Source organism: Halichoerus grypus, chromosome 15, assembly GCF_964656455.1.
Source record: "Halichoerus grypus chromosome 15, mHalGry1.hap1.1, whole genome shotgun sequence".
NCBI lineage: Eukaryota > Metazoa > Chordata > Mammalia > Carnivora > Phocidae > Halichoerus > Halichoerus grypus.
The window spans coordinates 57,621,833-57,639,577 of NC_135726.1; the positions used below are offsets into that span (position 1 = coordinate 57,621,833).

A 17,745-nucleotide genomic window follows, 5' to 3' on the forward strand; every position below is an offset into this window, starting at 1 on the left:
ATTGGCTCAATAGTGAATGAATGAATTAATGAATGGATGGATGAAATAGCAAAAGAAAATCATTTGAATGTTCTTAGCACAGATGCAGGATGAAACTGAATGGGCCGAGGCTGAGCAGAGACTGGTAGCCCTGGGTGCCCACCCCTTTGTGTTTCTGACTCTCAGGAATCCCTGGGCACCCACCTCTCATCCATGAATCCAGGACTCTCAGCTGAGGATTAACTCAGGACTCTCCTCCCCAGGAAATTAAGCTCAGTGTGGGCTATTGCTCAGTCTGATGAGAGAGCAAGAAAGATCTAGGTGTGAGGAATTTCCAAACAGGTGCACTGTCAGCTCATGGCATGGGGTGTGGCTGAACCCTTTTTTGTCATTAAGACCCCAAAGCAAAGTCTAAATGCAAAGGAATCGGAGACAAGAGGGTTTGTGCCTCACCTACAGCTGCAGGAGGGATCACTGTGAAAGCCGAGGTCCTTCCTCGGGACAGGAAAAGGGAGATTTGATAATTCAGATCCTCGGGGGAACGCTGGGCTGAGATATCCCCAGCTACTCATCTGCTCTGCATTCCTGACTCTTAGGGGCTCCTGTTACTATCACCGCATCAGTGCAGACTCCAGACTCCACGAGTGCTGAGTATCAGAACATAGTCAGCCTGCGGTGCATATGGCCTGTTCAAGGGGAGGAGAGACCTAGACCTCCCCTCTGGGTGCTGTGGTAGGCGTGACCTGTCCTGCCCTGCATGACCTCTCTGTCCCGTTGTCCCTAGCCCCACTTCCAGATCACACACTGGAGAATCTCATCCGAATGGGTCTGTCCGCACTGGTCCTGGTGGTGCTAGCAGTGTTGGTGTTTCAGGCGTGGCACAGCCAGAGAAGTGCCCAAGGTGAAGCCAAAAGGTAAACTGAGGACGACGCTGCACACACTCTTTGGGGTTTGTAGAACCTTAGAACAGAATCACACACACACAAGGCTGCAATGACACAGAAGATTCTAAAGAGGCTCATGAACTGTATGAACTCTGTGCTGAAGACCTAAAGGCAATGAAGCCCTGTTGTCTGTGCAGGAGGCAAGGACCGAGGCTGGGAATGCTCCCTGGAGGAGGCTCCTCCACCACAAACCTTGCCCCTTGCCTTGCTGCCTCCTTAGTGTCTGGCTTCTCTTATTCCCGCACCCTGATGACATGAAGTTTCATCCACACGAAACATTTGTGCCCATAACTCCACTCACTTTCTTTGTTCTGTTCCAACACTGTGTATCACAAATGTCTTTTTGTCACATGCATGCTCCCTGATGTGAGTTTCCAGTCTGTCCCTCCAGCTCTAAGTGCAGAGACTCAAGTAATATGGTTGAGTAACTGCTTTGACGGACTGAAATTTTTATCCAGCCTGGAAGATGCAAGCCCAGAATGACATCCCAACACCTTGTCTGGATTCTGCAGGCTTCTCTCTCTTCAGCAGGTGCTTACTGCCTGGCTCCTCCCCCAGCATCAGCACCTGGAATCAGCCCTCTCCTGTGTGAGCCTCTGGTGCTTTCCTGTGTGACTGGTAGTGATGATCGCTCCTTCAGGGTTGTGGTGCTAATTAAATGAGACTGTGAATTCCAAGATGATAGAGAGATATTTGTTTGTTTTGATTTCAAAGCACTGCTGGAGAGCAGGTAGCATTTCACACACTGCTGGTAGGTGTGCAAATTGCTCCAGCCAGTTTGGTAGGGGGTAGCATGGATTTTCTGGCTCAGGGGAAAAGATATGCAGCTATGATCAGGCAGTCCGACACCTCGAAGTTTGCCCTGGAGAACCCCGCGCACATATACCCAAGGATATAGGCACAAGAGTCAGGGGAGAAACATTGCTCCCATTGGCCAAAATCTGTAAATAACAAAATTCCACCAACTGAAGAATGAATGAGTATTTTGTGTTACTTTTATACAATGGAATATAATACAACAGTTAAAATGCACAAACTAGGATTACAGACATAATAAATACAGATTGATCTTACAAATACAATGATGAGTGAAAGAAGGAAGCCAAAAGGATGCATGTGACACTATTGCATTATTAACAAGACACAACATAAATTATGTAGGAGTCATAAAAGGTGCAAAAACCATGAAAAGGGATGAAATGATTAATTTAAAATCACAATGATGGTCACCTGTAGAGAGGGCACAACAGCAGGGTATTTTCACAATGGACATTACTACTGGAAACCATGTGGGAAATAGCAGATTGTCTGAAACCTCAACCCAGGCTCTGGTCTAGAGAGGAATCCAGTACCCTGGTTGGACCTTAACACCAGATGGGATGGCCTTGTATGGGGTGGACTTGTCACTTTTTAACTCTTATGGGAATGGTCAATATTACACAGTGGTCATGTGTGCAAAGATTTAAGTTGATGCAGTAACATCAAGGGTAAGGGACATGCAAACATTTTAGTGTAGCCACAGTGTGTGGGATAAAGGAGAGAAACACATTAGTTCTGGAGTTGGCCAAGGAGCCTGGGCAGTGCACTGAGAAGCTCAGATGCTCATGCACACAGGCAATGGGCCAAGCTCAACTGGAGAATTTGAAAATTCAAAGATCAAGAGCACTGTCCACTGCCTCAAATTGGAGCATAAGAGATACTTTGTTGTTTCCAACATGGAGGATATTTCTCAGCTAACAAATCACACGTAGATACACTGGTGAAGCTCCAGAATCCTGTGAGGCCACACTCGGAATCAGTAATCTGCACACTATATCCTTAAAATGAGGGGCCTGGGTGGCTCAGTTGGTTAAGTGCCTGCCTTTGGCTCAGGTCATGACCCCAGGGTCCTGGGATGGAGCCCTGCGTTGGGCTCCCTGCTCAGCGGGGAATCTGCTTCACCTTCTGCCTCTGCCCCTCCACCCACTTGTGCTGTCAGTCTCTCTCTCTCTCTCTCTCTCTCTCATAGATAGATGGAATCTTAAAAAAATAAATCCTTAAAATGTGAACAAAATCTCTGAATCCAAGAGAAGTCTACATCTGATATAAAGATCTCAGGGAGGGGCGCCTGGGTGGCTCATTCGTTAAGCGTCTGCCTTCGGCTCAGGTCATGATCCCAGGGTCCTGGGATCGAGCCCCACATCGGGCTCCCTGCTCGGCAGGAAGCCTGCTTCTCCCTCTCCCACTCCCCCTGCTTGTGTTCCCTTTCTCGCTGTGTCTCTATCAAATAAATAAACAAAATCTTTAAAAAAAAAAATAAAGATCTCAGGGACATGCTTAGGAATTCTTGAGGTTTCTCAGCTGATTCTGTCATTGGATTATGATATGAGAGAGGAAGTAGGAAGCAGAGGGAGGCATTGACTCCACTCCGTCTGAGGGAAAGAGAAAGAGAAGCACATCCATAATGGAGATAAATTATATGTATATCCGAAGAGTTGGGGAAGAAGGGGAGAGAGAGAGAAAGAAAGAGAGAGAGGCCAGAACAGAGATCAACCAAGTCAGCAGTGAGCACCTGGTCTCTAACATCCTGTCAACCTCCCGTATCACCTATGTTATTGACCTCAGTCCTCCCTCCCCCTCTCTTCTTTCTCTGGAGGAGACTTGTCTTGGGGCAAACCACAGTAATATGCCCTCCCTGTCACCTATTTTCAAGTCCCTGTTTAGGGATGGAGAGAGTTTGAGTTTTTGGATACGTGTATCTGATATCTGGCTTGCCAAATGCTATTCCAGATGTCTGATGGCTTGGCACCCATATTGCCTGGGGACTAAGGGCAGAGTGGGTGTGTAATAAATCTAATGAAATAGGTACAACCTAACATATGCACAGAATAAAATGGAAAACAAGGGAGCCAATCTGTCCTCCAGAAACTTGGAGATGCTCAGGGCTTTGGAAAAGTTGTGCACGTGGAGTGTGGAAATAACACAGGAAGAGAACAAACCAGTTGGTGGAAAACTGAACCCCACTCATCTCCTAGACCCACAAGACAATCTAAAATTGAAAATGTTTTTCTTTGAAAACATGAGGAAGTTCCAGAGCAAATTCTTGCATAGATTTTCCTTTAGGTAATTCTATTGTAACTTCTGCTTGATCATCTCGTCAACCTAACCTGAAATTGGGCATGCAATGAGCACCTTGCAAATAAAAATAGTTTTAAGGCAGAGAATTTCCCTGTCCAAAGGCCAATAGCTTTCAACTGAATTTGGATTTTTGAAAATTTTTATTTATTTGAGAGAGAGTGAGAGCGAGAGAAATCACAGAAGGAGAGGGAGAAGCAGACTCGCTGCTGAGCAGGGAGCCCGATGTGGGGCTTGACCCCAGGACCCCAAGATCATGACCTGAGCTGAAGGCAGACGCTTAACTGACTGTGCCACCCAGGCACCCCAACTGAGGGAATTTGAAGTGAAATTTAGGTAACAGCAAATCCAAGATACAACAAATATAATAAATATCCAATATATTATGTTGAATGTTTACATTATCCAATAATATCATCCAAGATAATAAGTAAGTGTATTCTCCTGTATTCAAATTGAGAGGAAGATGGTCAATCTGGACTTTGGGGTTTAGCTCATTATCCATTGGGCCCAGTACAGTTAAGCAATGGGTGGGGATCAGGCATGGGATTTATTCTATTCTGAGACAAATTTTTTCTCTGTTTCACTAAATTGATAGTCTAAAGAAAGTTACATATACATGGAAAAAGCCAGAATTTAGCACATGCTCAGAACGACCTCATTGATGGGAGAACTGACAATATTCTAATGACAATACTCCACAGACAATACTCTAATGCTGGTATTTTGGGGTCTCCCCACTGTGTGACTGTAAACTCCCCAAATGATCCACATTAACTCAATCCAATCAGAACACCAAACAACTTGAAGTTGAAGCTGGGAATTGCCTTCCCAATGTCATGTAAGTTGTCACTGAAAATCCCAGGATACCCATGTTCCCCAATTAAAATGGAGGTCAACCATTTATTTTAATTAGGTAGTGTTTTGAGTATCTCACAAAGGTTTGATTTTAGTGTAACACATTCAGGAATCAGAGCTAAATTTTTTATTTCTCATGATTTTTTATTTCTTCTAATGTGTTAGGATTCACCCATTTGAAGACCTTTGCTCAAGATAGTCTGTAATACTTCCTTCTTCCTCTTAACCTCATTTAATTTCTATAATACCAATTCATTCTTGGCATTTAGCTGTAATTTACATAATTTAATTTTCCCTCATCACCTTCAATCTGAAGTCCATAAAGTAGGTTATTTCTTTATCTTATGTTGTCCTATTGCTTTAAACCTCTCCTCCGTGGGACCAATCCTTGTACCTATGTTAGGCTTATTTGTGTAATTGGTTTATTAATTGGGCTTTCCCAATGACACTAGACCTTGCTAAAGGGCAGAAAATATATCTGCTTCGCTCAATGTTACCTCTTCATTTCCTGGAGCGGCTGTGGGTTGACATGCTTAGATATTTCTGAAATGTACAGGGGTAAGCCTTCCTGAATGGTGAATGGGTGAATAAATGAGTAAGAAGAAGTCTTGGGCTGGTTATGGTAAGGATCATATCACTGGGGGAAAAAAAACCTTATGGCATTTTCTAGTCCTTAAATTAGTGTCAGTGACTCTGAAAGTAGGATCTAAGACAAGAATATGAGTGCAGGTGATTTATTTGGAAGCCAGAGTGAGTGGGATAGGGAGAGGGGTTCCTGAAATAGGGATGCATTCCTGAGGTCACTGCAGTAGGTTATGTGGATAAGACTCCCCCGAGATCTCTAAGAGAGAACAGAATACCACCCAGAATTTTCCTTCCAAAGGATGAGACTCTTGGGCATATATTTATGGGCTCCCATTCCCTATTGCTTTGAGTTTTCCCCCAGGAATTGTCGGATCCTTCAGTTTGGGGCTAAAATTGCTTCCGATGAAGTCCTCACCACAAATATGGAGGTGCATGGGCATCCTTGAGATGGGGTGCACATGCACATGCTCCTGAAACGTACAGAGCTGTCAACCAGATCTAATATGCAGTCAGTAGTCACCCAGAGGGAGATGAAATGGGGATGCTTTAAAACATAAATTCAGTGGATTTAATGCAGCATCTGCTAATTTGACTCCTAGCCCTTCTGCAAGTTTCCTTTTTTTATGCCTTCATGTGTATTTTATTATTATATAAAAAATTGATTCATCCCAGAACACTTAGGAATCACAGAAAAGTAGGAAGAAGAAATAAAAACCGAATAATCCCATAATGCAAATCAACCTGCGTTAATCCTGGTGTTTCCCTGCTAGTCTTTTCTATGGGCATAATAAAAAATTAAGATCACCTGTAAATATGCATGCCTTCGTTCCCCGACTTCTTTGCTCAGTAAGGTGTGTTTCTTCTCAGATGATTAAATGTCCTTAACTCTGATTTTAACTGGCTGGAGGTGGTCTCTAACCAGAACTGGATTGGCCATAACTTCACTGACAGGTGGGTACTCAGGGCATTTCCACTTTTTGGGGGCCATAAACAGTCACCTCGGGCAGCACAGAGCTCACTGGTCGGTTCTCCCCTTTGCTTTGAGTGTCTTCAGAGACCCAGTCACTTGACTGAAGAAGCCGGATTGCTCCTACAAATGTAGGAAATAAAGCCCTCAGTTTCCACAGCGAACACACAGGTTAGCCTGGGGATAACCTTCAGGTTTGGCTTTTATCAAACTGCTGCTTCTTTCCTTCTGGACCACAACGCACTTCTGCTTTGAGGCCTGCTTCCTCTTTCCCCTCCATTTTCTGTTTCACTTCTGAAATCGGAAGCTCCTCTCATCCTTTTTAGGGAGAACAGAGCTGAACGGTGGCCTAGAACAGACCACAACACCAGATCATTCCAGGCCATACCCGTTGGACCTGATGATCATCTGGAGCTAGATGCTTGCCGGGCTCACCACAAACAGCCATCTGGTGGTGGAAGCCACATCCTGGCCAGTGAGGGCAGCTGTCTGAGCAAGGCAGAAAGACAGGTGGGCACTGGTTGCTTGCCTGCACCTTTGGCGTGTGCTCAGGGGTAGCTGAGAGCTCAGATAGGAGCGACCTGGAGTGGAGGGGGCTGATTATGCTATAGGAAGAAACATCTAAGAACTTTCTGGAAGGCCAAGGTAAAGAAAGGATCTCCTGCCTCAGCATATCATTGGGTTTCATCAGCTCTTAAAGAAACTTCTGGAGGGGAGCCTGGCTCACTCAGCTGGAGGAGCATGTGACTCTATCTCAGGGTCATGAGTTTGAGCCCCCGTAGAGATTACAAAAGAAAAAAAAAAAAGAAAGGAAAAGAAAAGAAAAAGAAACTACTTCTGGAAATTCTGGCCTAAGAGAAAGCATTTATTCCTATTGTTTTTCTTATCATTTTGTACTTTTGGATTCTTTTTTTGTAACATCATTGACTCTCCGGATTAGACATATATTTACAGTGCTTGCATTTCCACAAATTTTCCATTGTGTTCTGTGCTAGGAAAGTAGGCCAGTTGCCAAGGAAAAACAAGGAGGGTATATTATAAGACTTAGAATGGACCATAGCCATTTTTTTTTTCCTTATTTTGGCAATGGAAGATCTCACCCTATCGTGGACTGTGGTGGTTCTACTCTGGTAGGGATATCGAGTGGAAAACAGAGCTGGAAATGTGGGATGAGCCAGTTCTTTGAAGACTTTGAGTAGCAGGGAGAATTTGAGCACATGGTCCTTAGGGAATTGGACAAACAGGGATGTGGGTGAGGAGGGCTGTATCATGAGTGAGAGTGCATGGCAAGAAGGGAAACAACCTGGAAAGCCCTAGGGACTCCATGATAAAAGTCACTCATTGGTAAAAAAAATATCAAATATACTCAACTAATAAATCAGTGAACATTATATCAAAAACTAATGATGTACTATACCTTGGCTAATTGAATTTAAATAAATAAAAAAATATCAAATGTGTTTAGCTGTTACAAAATTAATTTCTAGGAACCAACAGCTCTCATACACACAAATCCCAACCTCACTTTGAATATCAACAACCAGAGAAGAAAATTCTAAGGAATGAATGTTTTAAGAAATGTGCATGACTTGACACACAAAGTATACCTTTCAAACATTTCTGAATGACACCAAAACGTGACTTGTACGAAAGGAGAGATGTGCCTTATCACCGGGTAGACTAACTCAGCGTCGTAAAGATGTGAGTTCTCCATAACTAAATATGTAAATGTACTTGAGTCCCCAAAATATTACCAAGGAGCTTTCTTTCTCGAGCAAAAGTCCACAAGGGAAAATGAAAGAGGAAGAAGAGCTAGGAAAAAACCAAAGAAGTACAGCTATGGAGATAGGACTGGGCTGGCTCAACCAAAAGTGACCACGTGATTAAACCAAGTTGCTGTGGACACAATAATAGATAGAAGAAGCAGTGTGATATAAATAAAGTTCAGACACAGACTCCAGAGCATGTGGAAATTCAGGATGTGATAAATGCTAACAAGATGGTATATCAAAACCCCTGCACAAAAAGGTGGACTCAGGGAGAAAGGGATGTAACTAGACCCATAGGTCATATGGTACAGATTAAATTTCCAAAAATCAGAGACCTAAATACAAAATAGGTAAAGCAATGACTCTCAGAGGCATGTGAAGTAAATGTGACTTTCAAGATGTTATTCAATTATATGCTAATTATACCTCAATAAAGCTGGGAAAAATAAAAAAATAAATGTTTTTCTTAAAAAATAAAATCGAATGGCACTGGGTGGCTCAGTCAGTGAAGTGTATGCCTTCAGCTCAGGTCATGATCCCAGGGTTCTGGGATCAAGTTCCGCATCGGACTCCCTGCTCCACGGGGAGCCAGCTTCTCCCTCTCCCCCTGCTTGTGCTCTCTCTCTCATTCTCTCAAATAAATAAATATAATCTTTAAAAAAAAATAAAAATAAAATAGAGTTCAAAATCCAGATGCAGTGCCAAGAAATCATGGAAATTGGGCTACATAAAAATAAAACACATCTTTGCATAGCACAAAAAATAAAAGAAGGTCAAAACATAGATGGAACCTAAGAGAAAATATTTATAATGTATATCAAAGATTCTGTATGTATTCCTATGTATATGCATATACATATATGTGGACATTATATATATACATGTCAATTATTGAAGAAAAATAGACAAATTGCAAACTATACAAGTAGAAAATTTTAAAAAAGATTAAAATGGCACTTGTGATGAGCACAGGTGATGTATGGAAGTATTGAATCACTATATTGTACACCTGAAACTAATATAACACTGTATGTTAACTATTACAAAATGTTTATTTTTTAAATTTTTTGTAGATTTTTATTTATTTGACACAGAGAGAGAGAGAGAGAGAGCACAAGCAGGGGGAATGGCAGGCAGAGGCAGAGGGAGAAGCAGACTCCCCGCAGAGCAGGGGGAGCATGATGAGGGACTCGATCCCAGGATCCTGGGATCATGAGCCAAAGGCAGTCGCTTAACCAACTGAGCCACCCAGGCGCCCAACTATTATGGAATGTTTTAAAAAATCATGAAAAAATAAAAACATAAAAAAATTAAAAATAATAAAAAAATAAAATCCAAAATATTTTTACCCCACAAGGCAAAAGGAATAATCCAATACATGTTTTTCACAATGTGCTCTATTCTTTTCCAAATTAATTTTAGTATTTTCCATGAAAATTAACACTCTTCTACAGCATAAAAATAAAATAAAATAAAATGCCACTTTAACATATGAAAATCTGTTCAGATTTACTTATTTTTTCCTTTTATTTCTTTTTTAAATTTTTATTAATTTTATTTTATTATGTTGTGTTAGTCACCATACAGTACATCATTAGTTTTTGATGTGGTGATCCATGATTCATTGTTTGTGTATAACACCCAGTGCTCCATGCAGTACGTGCCCTCCTTAATACCCATCACCGGGCAAACCTATCCCCCCACCTCCTTCCCCTCTAAAACCCTCAGTTTGTTTCTCAGAGTCCATAATCTCTCATGGTTCATCTCCCCCTCTGATTTCCCCCCCTTCGTTTTTCTCTTCTTTCTCCTAATGTCCTCCATGCTATTCCTTATGTTCCACATATGAGTGAAACCATATGATAATTGATTTTCTCTGCTTGACTTATTTCACTTAGCATAATCTCCTCCAGTCCCATCCATGTTGATGTAAAAGTTGGGTATTCATCTTTTCTGATGGCTGAGTAATATTCCATTGTATATATGGACCACATCTTCTTTATCCATTCATCTGTTGAAGGGCATCTCGGCTCTTTCCACAGTTTGGCTATTGTGGACATTGTTGCTATGAACATTGGGGTGCATGTGCCCCTTCTTTTCACTACATCTGTGTCTTTGGGGTAAATACCCAGGAGTGCAATTGCTGGGTCATAGGGTAGCTCTATTTTTAATTTTTTGAGGCACCTCCACACTGTTTTCCAAAGTGGCTGTACCAACTTGCATTCCCACCAACAGTGTAAGAGTGTTCCCCCTTCTTCACATCCTCACCAACATTTGTTGTTTCTTGCCTTGTCAATTTTTGCCATTCTAACTAGTGTAAGGTGGTATCTCATTGTGGTTTTGATTTGGATTTCCCTGATGGCTAATGATGATGAACATTTTTTCATGTGTCTGTTAGCCATTTGTATGTCTTTTGAGAACTGTCTGTTCATGTCTTCTGCCCACTGCTTGACTTGATTATTTGTTTTTTGGGTGTTGAGTTTGAGAAGTTCTTTATAGATCTTGGATATCAGCCCTTTGTCTGTAGTGTCCTGGGAAATTCTACCAAACATTCAAAGAAGAAATAATACCTATTCTCCTGAAGCTGTTTCAAAAAGTAGAAACAGAAGGAAAGCTTCCAGACTCATTCTATGAGGCCAGCATTACCTTGATCCCCAAACCAGGCAAAGATCCCATCAAAACAGAGAATTTCAGACCAATATCCCTGATGAATATGGATTCCAAAATCCTCAACAAAATCCTAGCTAATAGGATCCAACAGTAGATTAAACGGATCATCCACCACAACCAAGTGGGATTTATCCCTGGGATTCAAGGTTCAACATTCGCAAAGCAATCAATGTGATAGAACACATTAATAAGAGGAGAGAGAAGAACCATATGGTCCTCTCATTTGATGCAGAAAAAGCATCTGATGAAATACAGCATCCTTTCCTGATTAAAACTCTTCAGAGTATAGGGATAGAGGGAACATTCCTCAATTTCATAAAAACCATCTGTGAAAAACCCACAGCAAATATCATCCTCAATGGGGAAAAGCTGAGAGCTTTCCCCTTAAGATCAGGAACACGTCAAGGATGCCCACTCTCACCACTATTGTTCAACATAGTACTAGAAGTCCTAGCAACAGCAATCAGACAACAAAAAGAAATATAAGTTATTCAAACTGGCAAAGAAGTCAAACTCTCTCTCTTCACACATGACATGATACTTTATGTGGAAAACCCAAAAGACTCCACCCCCAAATTACTAGAATCATACAGCAATTTAGTAATGTAGCAGGATACAAAATCAGATTTACTTCTGTAAAAAGAAAAGCAAATTTAAACTAAACTGAAATGTTATCTTTTCTATTTAGCAAAAATTGGAAACTCACTAACTTGCTTTTACAAATCTGAGAATAAACAGAAATGCTTTCATTGTTGGTAGGAATGCAAGATTGAAACATGGACACATGGAAAGCTGGTATGTGTCAAAGGTACTGTTGTGTTTTAGATAGTAAATGAAAATTTCCAGTCTCATTCTAGTATTTATCAAAATACATAGCCACCCAGACCCTCAAAGTCCTGTACCTTTGGGAAATACCAATTTCCTTAAAATGAAGGGATTGCTTTTTTGTGTAAAAAAAAAAAAAAATTGGACAGTTCACATTTAGGGGAAACTGTCATTATTTACCAAACAACATATGTAAATTATGCTTTTGCCCCAGGAAATGCCCACCAAAAATATGAAAAGATATATCCCAAGGCTACTGATTGATGTATTGTTTGTACTTGTGAAATATTGGGAAATTGGGTTAAATAAACTCAGGTTCGTCTCAACATGGAGCCATTTACCACTGCACAGGACAAGAGAAAGTTAGTTTCTATTTTTAAGTGGAGTATAGTTGACACATAATGTTACATCAGCGTCAGGTGCACAACATAGTGATTTAACTTCTCTTCGCCTTAAGCTGTGCTCACCACGAGTGTAGCTGCCATCCGTCACCACAGGATGCTATCACAGTATCATTGACCATATTCCCTGGGCTGTGCCTTTTATTCTCATGACTTATTCCTTTCATAGCTGGAAGCCTGTATTTCCGGCTCCCTTTCAACTCCTTTTGCACATCCCCTTCCAATCTTCTCTCCTCTGGCAACCACCAGTTTGTTCTCTGTATTCATAGATCTGATTCTGCTGTTTGTTTGTTTATTCATTTGTTTTGTTTTGTAGATTATGCATATAAGTGAAATCATATGATATTTGTCTTTCTCCATCTGACTTATTTCACTCAGTGTAATACCTATTAGGTCTATCCATGTTGTCACAAATGGCAAGATCTCATCCTTTTCTTAAGGCTGAGTACTATTCCATTATGTGTATATGTATGTGTACATCATATCTTCCTTATCCACACTTGGGTTGCTTCCATATCTTGGCTATTGTAAATAATGCTGCAGTAAACATAGGGGTGAATATGTCTTTCTAAAAATATTTATTTTATTCATTTTAGAGAAAGAGAGAGAGAGCAAGCAAGTGGGGGGAGGGGGCAGAAGGAGAGGGAGAGAGAATCTCATGCAGACACCCCACTGAGCTTGGAGCCCAACTCAAGGCTCGATCTCACAACCCCAAGATCATGACCTGAGCCCAAATAAAGTCGGCCACTTACCCAACTGAACACCCAGGGATGAATATGTCTCTTCAAATTAGTGTTTTTGTTTTCTTTGGATAAATATCCAGTAGTGGAATTATTGGATCATATGGTATTTCTATTTTAACTTTTTGAGGAACTTCCATACTGTTTTCCACAGTGGCTGCACCAGCTTGCATTCCCACCAACAGTGCATCAGGGTTCTTTTTTCTCCACATCCTCGAAAACACTTGTTGTTTCTTCTCTTTTTGATTCTAGCCATCCTGGCAGGTGTAAAGTGATACCTCATTGTGGTTTTGATTTGCATTTCCCTAATGATGAGTGATGTTGAGCATCTATTCATGTATCTGTTGACTATCTGGATTTCTTCTTTGAAAAATATCTCTTCAGGCCTTCTGCCCATTTTAATTGGATTATTTGTGTTTTTTTGGTGTTGAGTTGTATAAGTTCTTTATATATTTTGAGTATTAACCCCTTTATCAGATAGGACATTTGCAAATATCTTCTCCCATTCCATAGGTTGCCTTTTTATTTTTTGATGGCTTCGTTTGCTGAGTTTTTATTTTGATGTAGTCCCAATAGTTTAATTTTGCTTTTGTTTCTCTTGCCAGAGGAGACACATCTAGAAAAATGTTGCTATGGCCAATTTCAGAGTAATTGCTGCCTGTGTTCTCTTCTAGGATTTTTATGGTTTCAGGTCTCACATCAAGGTCTTTAATCCATTTGGGGTGTCTTTTTGTGCATGATGTTAAGACAGTGGTCCAGTTTCATTCTTTACAAGAAAGTTATCTTTATATACAGTGAATTTTAGGGTAGGTTTTTAAATGAAAAGAAGGATAATAGTAAAGAGAAGAAAAAATAGTGCTGGGAGAACTTTAGATATCAATATGAAGACATAGGGAAATCAGAAGGCCTAGATGCCTCAGCTTATTATGGCACAAAGAAATACAAGGAGCATAAGCATTTAAAAGCAGTGAGATACCATCAGCAATATTATTTATATAGAAATGAATCTAGTGGGGGAAGAGAAGGCGTTTGCGTCAGCATAATGGTCAGTGGCTGATAGAATCAGCTGAGTGGAAGTTTAAGGGGGAACACAACATGTACACACTCTCAAGGTATTTCCCCACAAATCAAGTATTAATTACAAAGGGCAAATAGAAACTTTACTGTGGAGACACCTGAGGGATGCCAAATTAACCAAGTTACGAAAGCAAAAATCACCCATAAGGAAAAATAAGGACAATGTCGCTGGCGTGGTTTTCCACTGCAAAATGCACACCCTGAATCTAAGCGTGAGGTGCCTGTGGACAAAGCTCTTCTGTATGCATCATGGTTTCTTTCTCTGCCTGGTTTCTCTCTCTCCCCCTTCTCCTCAGCCCTGGATCATTGCCCCTCACTACCCCAGCCATGACCAACGGCTGTGAGGAAAGGCACCCAAGGTCTCTGTTCACGCACTTGTTTTAAAATTCATTAATCTGGATTGGATTCCATGAGCTAGGGAGCTCTGGAGATGCACACAAACCACCAAAGTGTGGGGAGAGGTGGTGACCTGGGCAGGACCCGTGAATCTTCTGACTGTCCAGCTCTGACCAGGCGCGGGGCAGTCTTCACTCGATGGCACATTTGGGCAGTGTCTGAAATGCAGAACTGTGCACTTATGACGGGTAGAAATGGTCTTCTGAAAAAGGAGAAGTCCACATCTTCTTTGGGACCACTACAGAGACTGACAAATGAGGAAGTAGCCGTCCTGCTTCTGGTAAAATGTCAGTGTCAAAACGCAACTGGGATGGGAGGGTAATGGACGCCTACCCATGCATCCTGTTGCTCAGCGTGGCCTTCCAGGCTCTGTCCCCGGGACCCCTCCGCACAGCTGGCGTAGGCAGGAAAGTCACCGAGGTTGCAAAACTCACCACCCCACTCTGCTTTACTCTACAGGGGAGGAAATTGAGTCATATTTTTATTACATCATTTTGTACTTTTAGAATGAGCCTTGAATTCCACTTTAAAATGCCCCTCAAATTATTTTCTCGGTGGTGTATTATCAATTTACCATTCATTAATAAATAGTCTTAAATTAAGCATTGGTGATCAATTAAGCAATTATTAACCAATCATTAATAATGTGGTTATTTGCTGAGTAAATGTTCGTTTATTGTCCTTTACGTGCTGGAGCACGGTGTGAGGTACACTCATGATTTAGCAATGAGAAGATACGACTTAGAATTCCATGGGGCAATTTATTGCTTAACTCCTTTTGCTGGTTTACAGAATCATTATAACAAATTCTCAAATACACCCCCTACCCTATCAGGGACAATTATTTATGAGGCAGGGAGAGACACTGAATGTGTAAATAGCATAAAGTCAGCTTGAAATGCACAATTAGTCACTTCCGTGAAGGTCCTAGACACCAGGTGAGATTACGTTGGATCTGTAGGTGAAGGGGAACCTTGGGTGGGAATTCAGGAGAGATAGGATTGGGGACACCAAGAGAGGCAGATTCAGATCTGGTATCTACTCTGAAATGGGAAGTCACAGAGTAGGAACTTCTGAGTAGGAGAAATGGGGATGAGGAGTTCTTTCCAATAGAGTCTGTTTCTCCAGAGAGGAGGAAGATCTATGAGCTGTGCCTCATGCACATTCAGTTTTTGGAAAGTGTGTAGGAAGTCGAGAATGGACAGAATCACCGTTCCCTGTGCAGAGGCTTTTCAGCATTTTGTCTCCCTTCATTTAAAAACAATGTCATTGCCTTCTTTATTGGTAAAATAGTAACCTGTTGCCTGCTGCGGATTTTTTCTTTTTTTCCTAAAACGTGCATTGTTGATCTTACTGTTTTGTTAAATATTCAATTACTTCTGGATACCCCCAAACCACTGACATCTGAATGGACCAGTGACAGTGGAGGCATACTACTAATCAGTAGTTCCCTGGACCCACCCTTGTGGTTATTTCTCTAGTTCTGGAATCCTTACACTGAACAGACATCCTCACAGCGGACACTGGTTTTCTGACGTGTGGAGTAAGAGAGTCAGTGAAGGAAAGGCCATGTGGAAGGTGCTGGAAATGCCTCTCCCTACCAAATAGTGAAACAAAAGTAATTCTGCACTCTTGGAGAGATTGCACAGATTCATACCACAACCAAGAACTCAGATCCAGAGACAATGACGTCTTCCACTCCCCACTCGACTTGCCTAGTTGGTTTGCACAGAAAACAGAGACGGACCTTGGAGAAGTGGGTTCTTATGTATCAGGTGATTCCAATTTCCACTTCTGCTCCAGCTGAAGACCCACAGAGAAACCCACGTAAGCCCTGACATCTGGTGCACAGCTGTTGATTGGTGGGTTTACTGTGGGTCTGTCTATAAAGGCCTTCAGGTTCAGTCTGCCGTTAGTTCTCAGGGCTAGCCATACACTGTCCCTGTCCACATTTGTTCGGGTCCATGTCACGTGTCCAGCCCTGCATCGGTCTCCAGCCCTGCATCTGACTCCTGCGCATGTCTCCAGCCCTGAGCACGTCTCCAGTTTCCAGTCTCCAGCTGTGCATCTGGCTCCAGCCCTGAGCGCATCTCCAGCCCTGTACTATCCAGGCTGCAGGGACCGTGACCGTCCATTGCACAGGACATCACACAGGTCCAGTACACACCGTGTGGGTTGCATCTGTGAAACAGGAAGTAGCAACTATTCTAGGTGTTTTGTAAGAGGGTGGGTAATAAATCTCCCCAAATTTTAGGTTCTTGCCACCTTGGTGAAATTTCTAGGAGTCCAGTTGCCTGAGGCCTGTTGAGATACCCCACCCGAGGTGAAGACTCATTGCTCCATCTGATCCTCCTACTAATGAGACAGTAGCTCAATCCCTAGGGGACCAGCTTTGGAATGTGGAGACAAAATACATACCCCTCCCTGGGCATGCTACCTCCACCCACTTACTCAGTGTCTCGAGAGGCTGTTGGTTTTGAGTGGAGTCCAGAACAAGAGAAGTCCTTGCAATGGGCCCAGGCTGCACAAAGCCTGAGTTGTATGACCCAAAAGATCCAATGGTGTTTGGAGCTTCTGTGGCAGATGAGGTCGACATCCTTTGGCAGGGAACTATATAGATGAAGTGCAACACAGATATTAAAGATTTTGGAGCCATACTATGCCATTCTGCAGAGAACTACTCTCCTTTTGTGAAGGAGTTCTGGGTTGCTCCTGAGCTCTAGTGGAGATAGAATGCTTGGCCATGAGTCATCACAAGGGTCCTTATGAGTGAAGGAGGGGGCCGGGGAGTCAGAGGCAAAGAAGAAGAGACTCCAGAGTAGCTGGAGCGATGTAGGCTGGCTCTGGAGATGGAAGGGGGCAGCAAGGCATACGGGCAGGGCTAGCAGCTTGGGAAGGCAAGGGAATGGATTTGCCCCCAGGGCCTCTAGAAGGAGCACAGCCCCAGGACACCTCGATTTTAACTCAGGGGTGTTCATGTTGGAATTCAGTTCTCCGAAACGATAAAATAATAAATCTGTGCTGCTTTAACCCACTAGCCTGTAGTGATTGGCTATGGCAGGAACACAACAGGAAAATAATATACCATATAGTCCTTTTTAAATTGGGTTTCTTTTTTGCTTTTAGTTTTTTGTTTTGCTAATGTGAGCTCTGAAAACTAGTTTGAATCGGTCTAGTCCAGTGATGTATTTCTGGGCCAGACAAAATGCAAACATTCAATAAATACCTGTTGAAGCTTGGGTCACAAGGGGGGTATCAGGCCAGGAAGACAAGAGTTTAAGGGTCAGGGGAGGCCTCAGACATGGCCAGAAACCTCTGCAAAGCCCATTGCCTGCCCTAACCTCAGCCCTGGGGAAATGACAGCTAGGCTTTTCCCTTTCCTGTGGGGCTGCTGACGTGACAACCCCGTGACGGACAGGACCA

The 17,745-nt window shown here is 42.3% G+C and overlaps 1 pseudogene across 1 annotated transcript in view; it reads left to right on the plus strand.

Moving 5' to 3' along the window:
• LOC118535642 (leukocyte immunoglobulin-like receptor subfamily A member 6) overlaps positions 1-1,600 on the plus strand; it is a 5,864-nt pseudogene extending 4,264 nt beyond the window's left edge. Inside the window, exons 7-8 of the transcript XR_013444421.1 lie at positions 764-893; positions 1,382-1,600. The product of XR_013444421.1 is annotated as a leukocyte immunoglobulin-like receptor subfamily A member 6 (transcript). The remainder of the gene's footprint in view (positions 1-763; positions 894-1,381) is intronic.
• Positions 1,601-17,745: the final 16,145 nt, after the last annotated feature.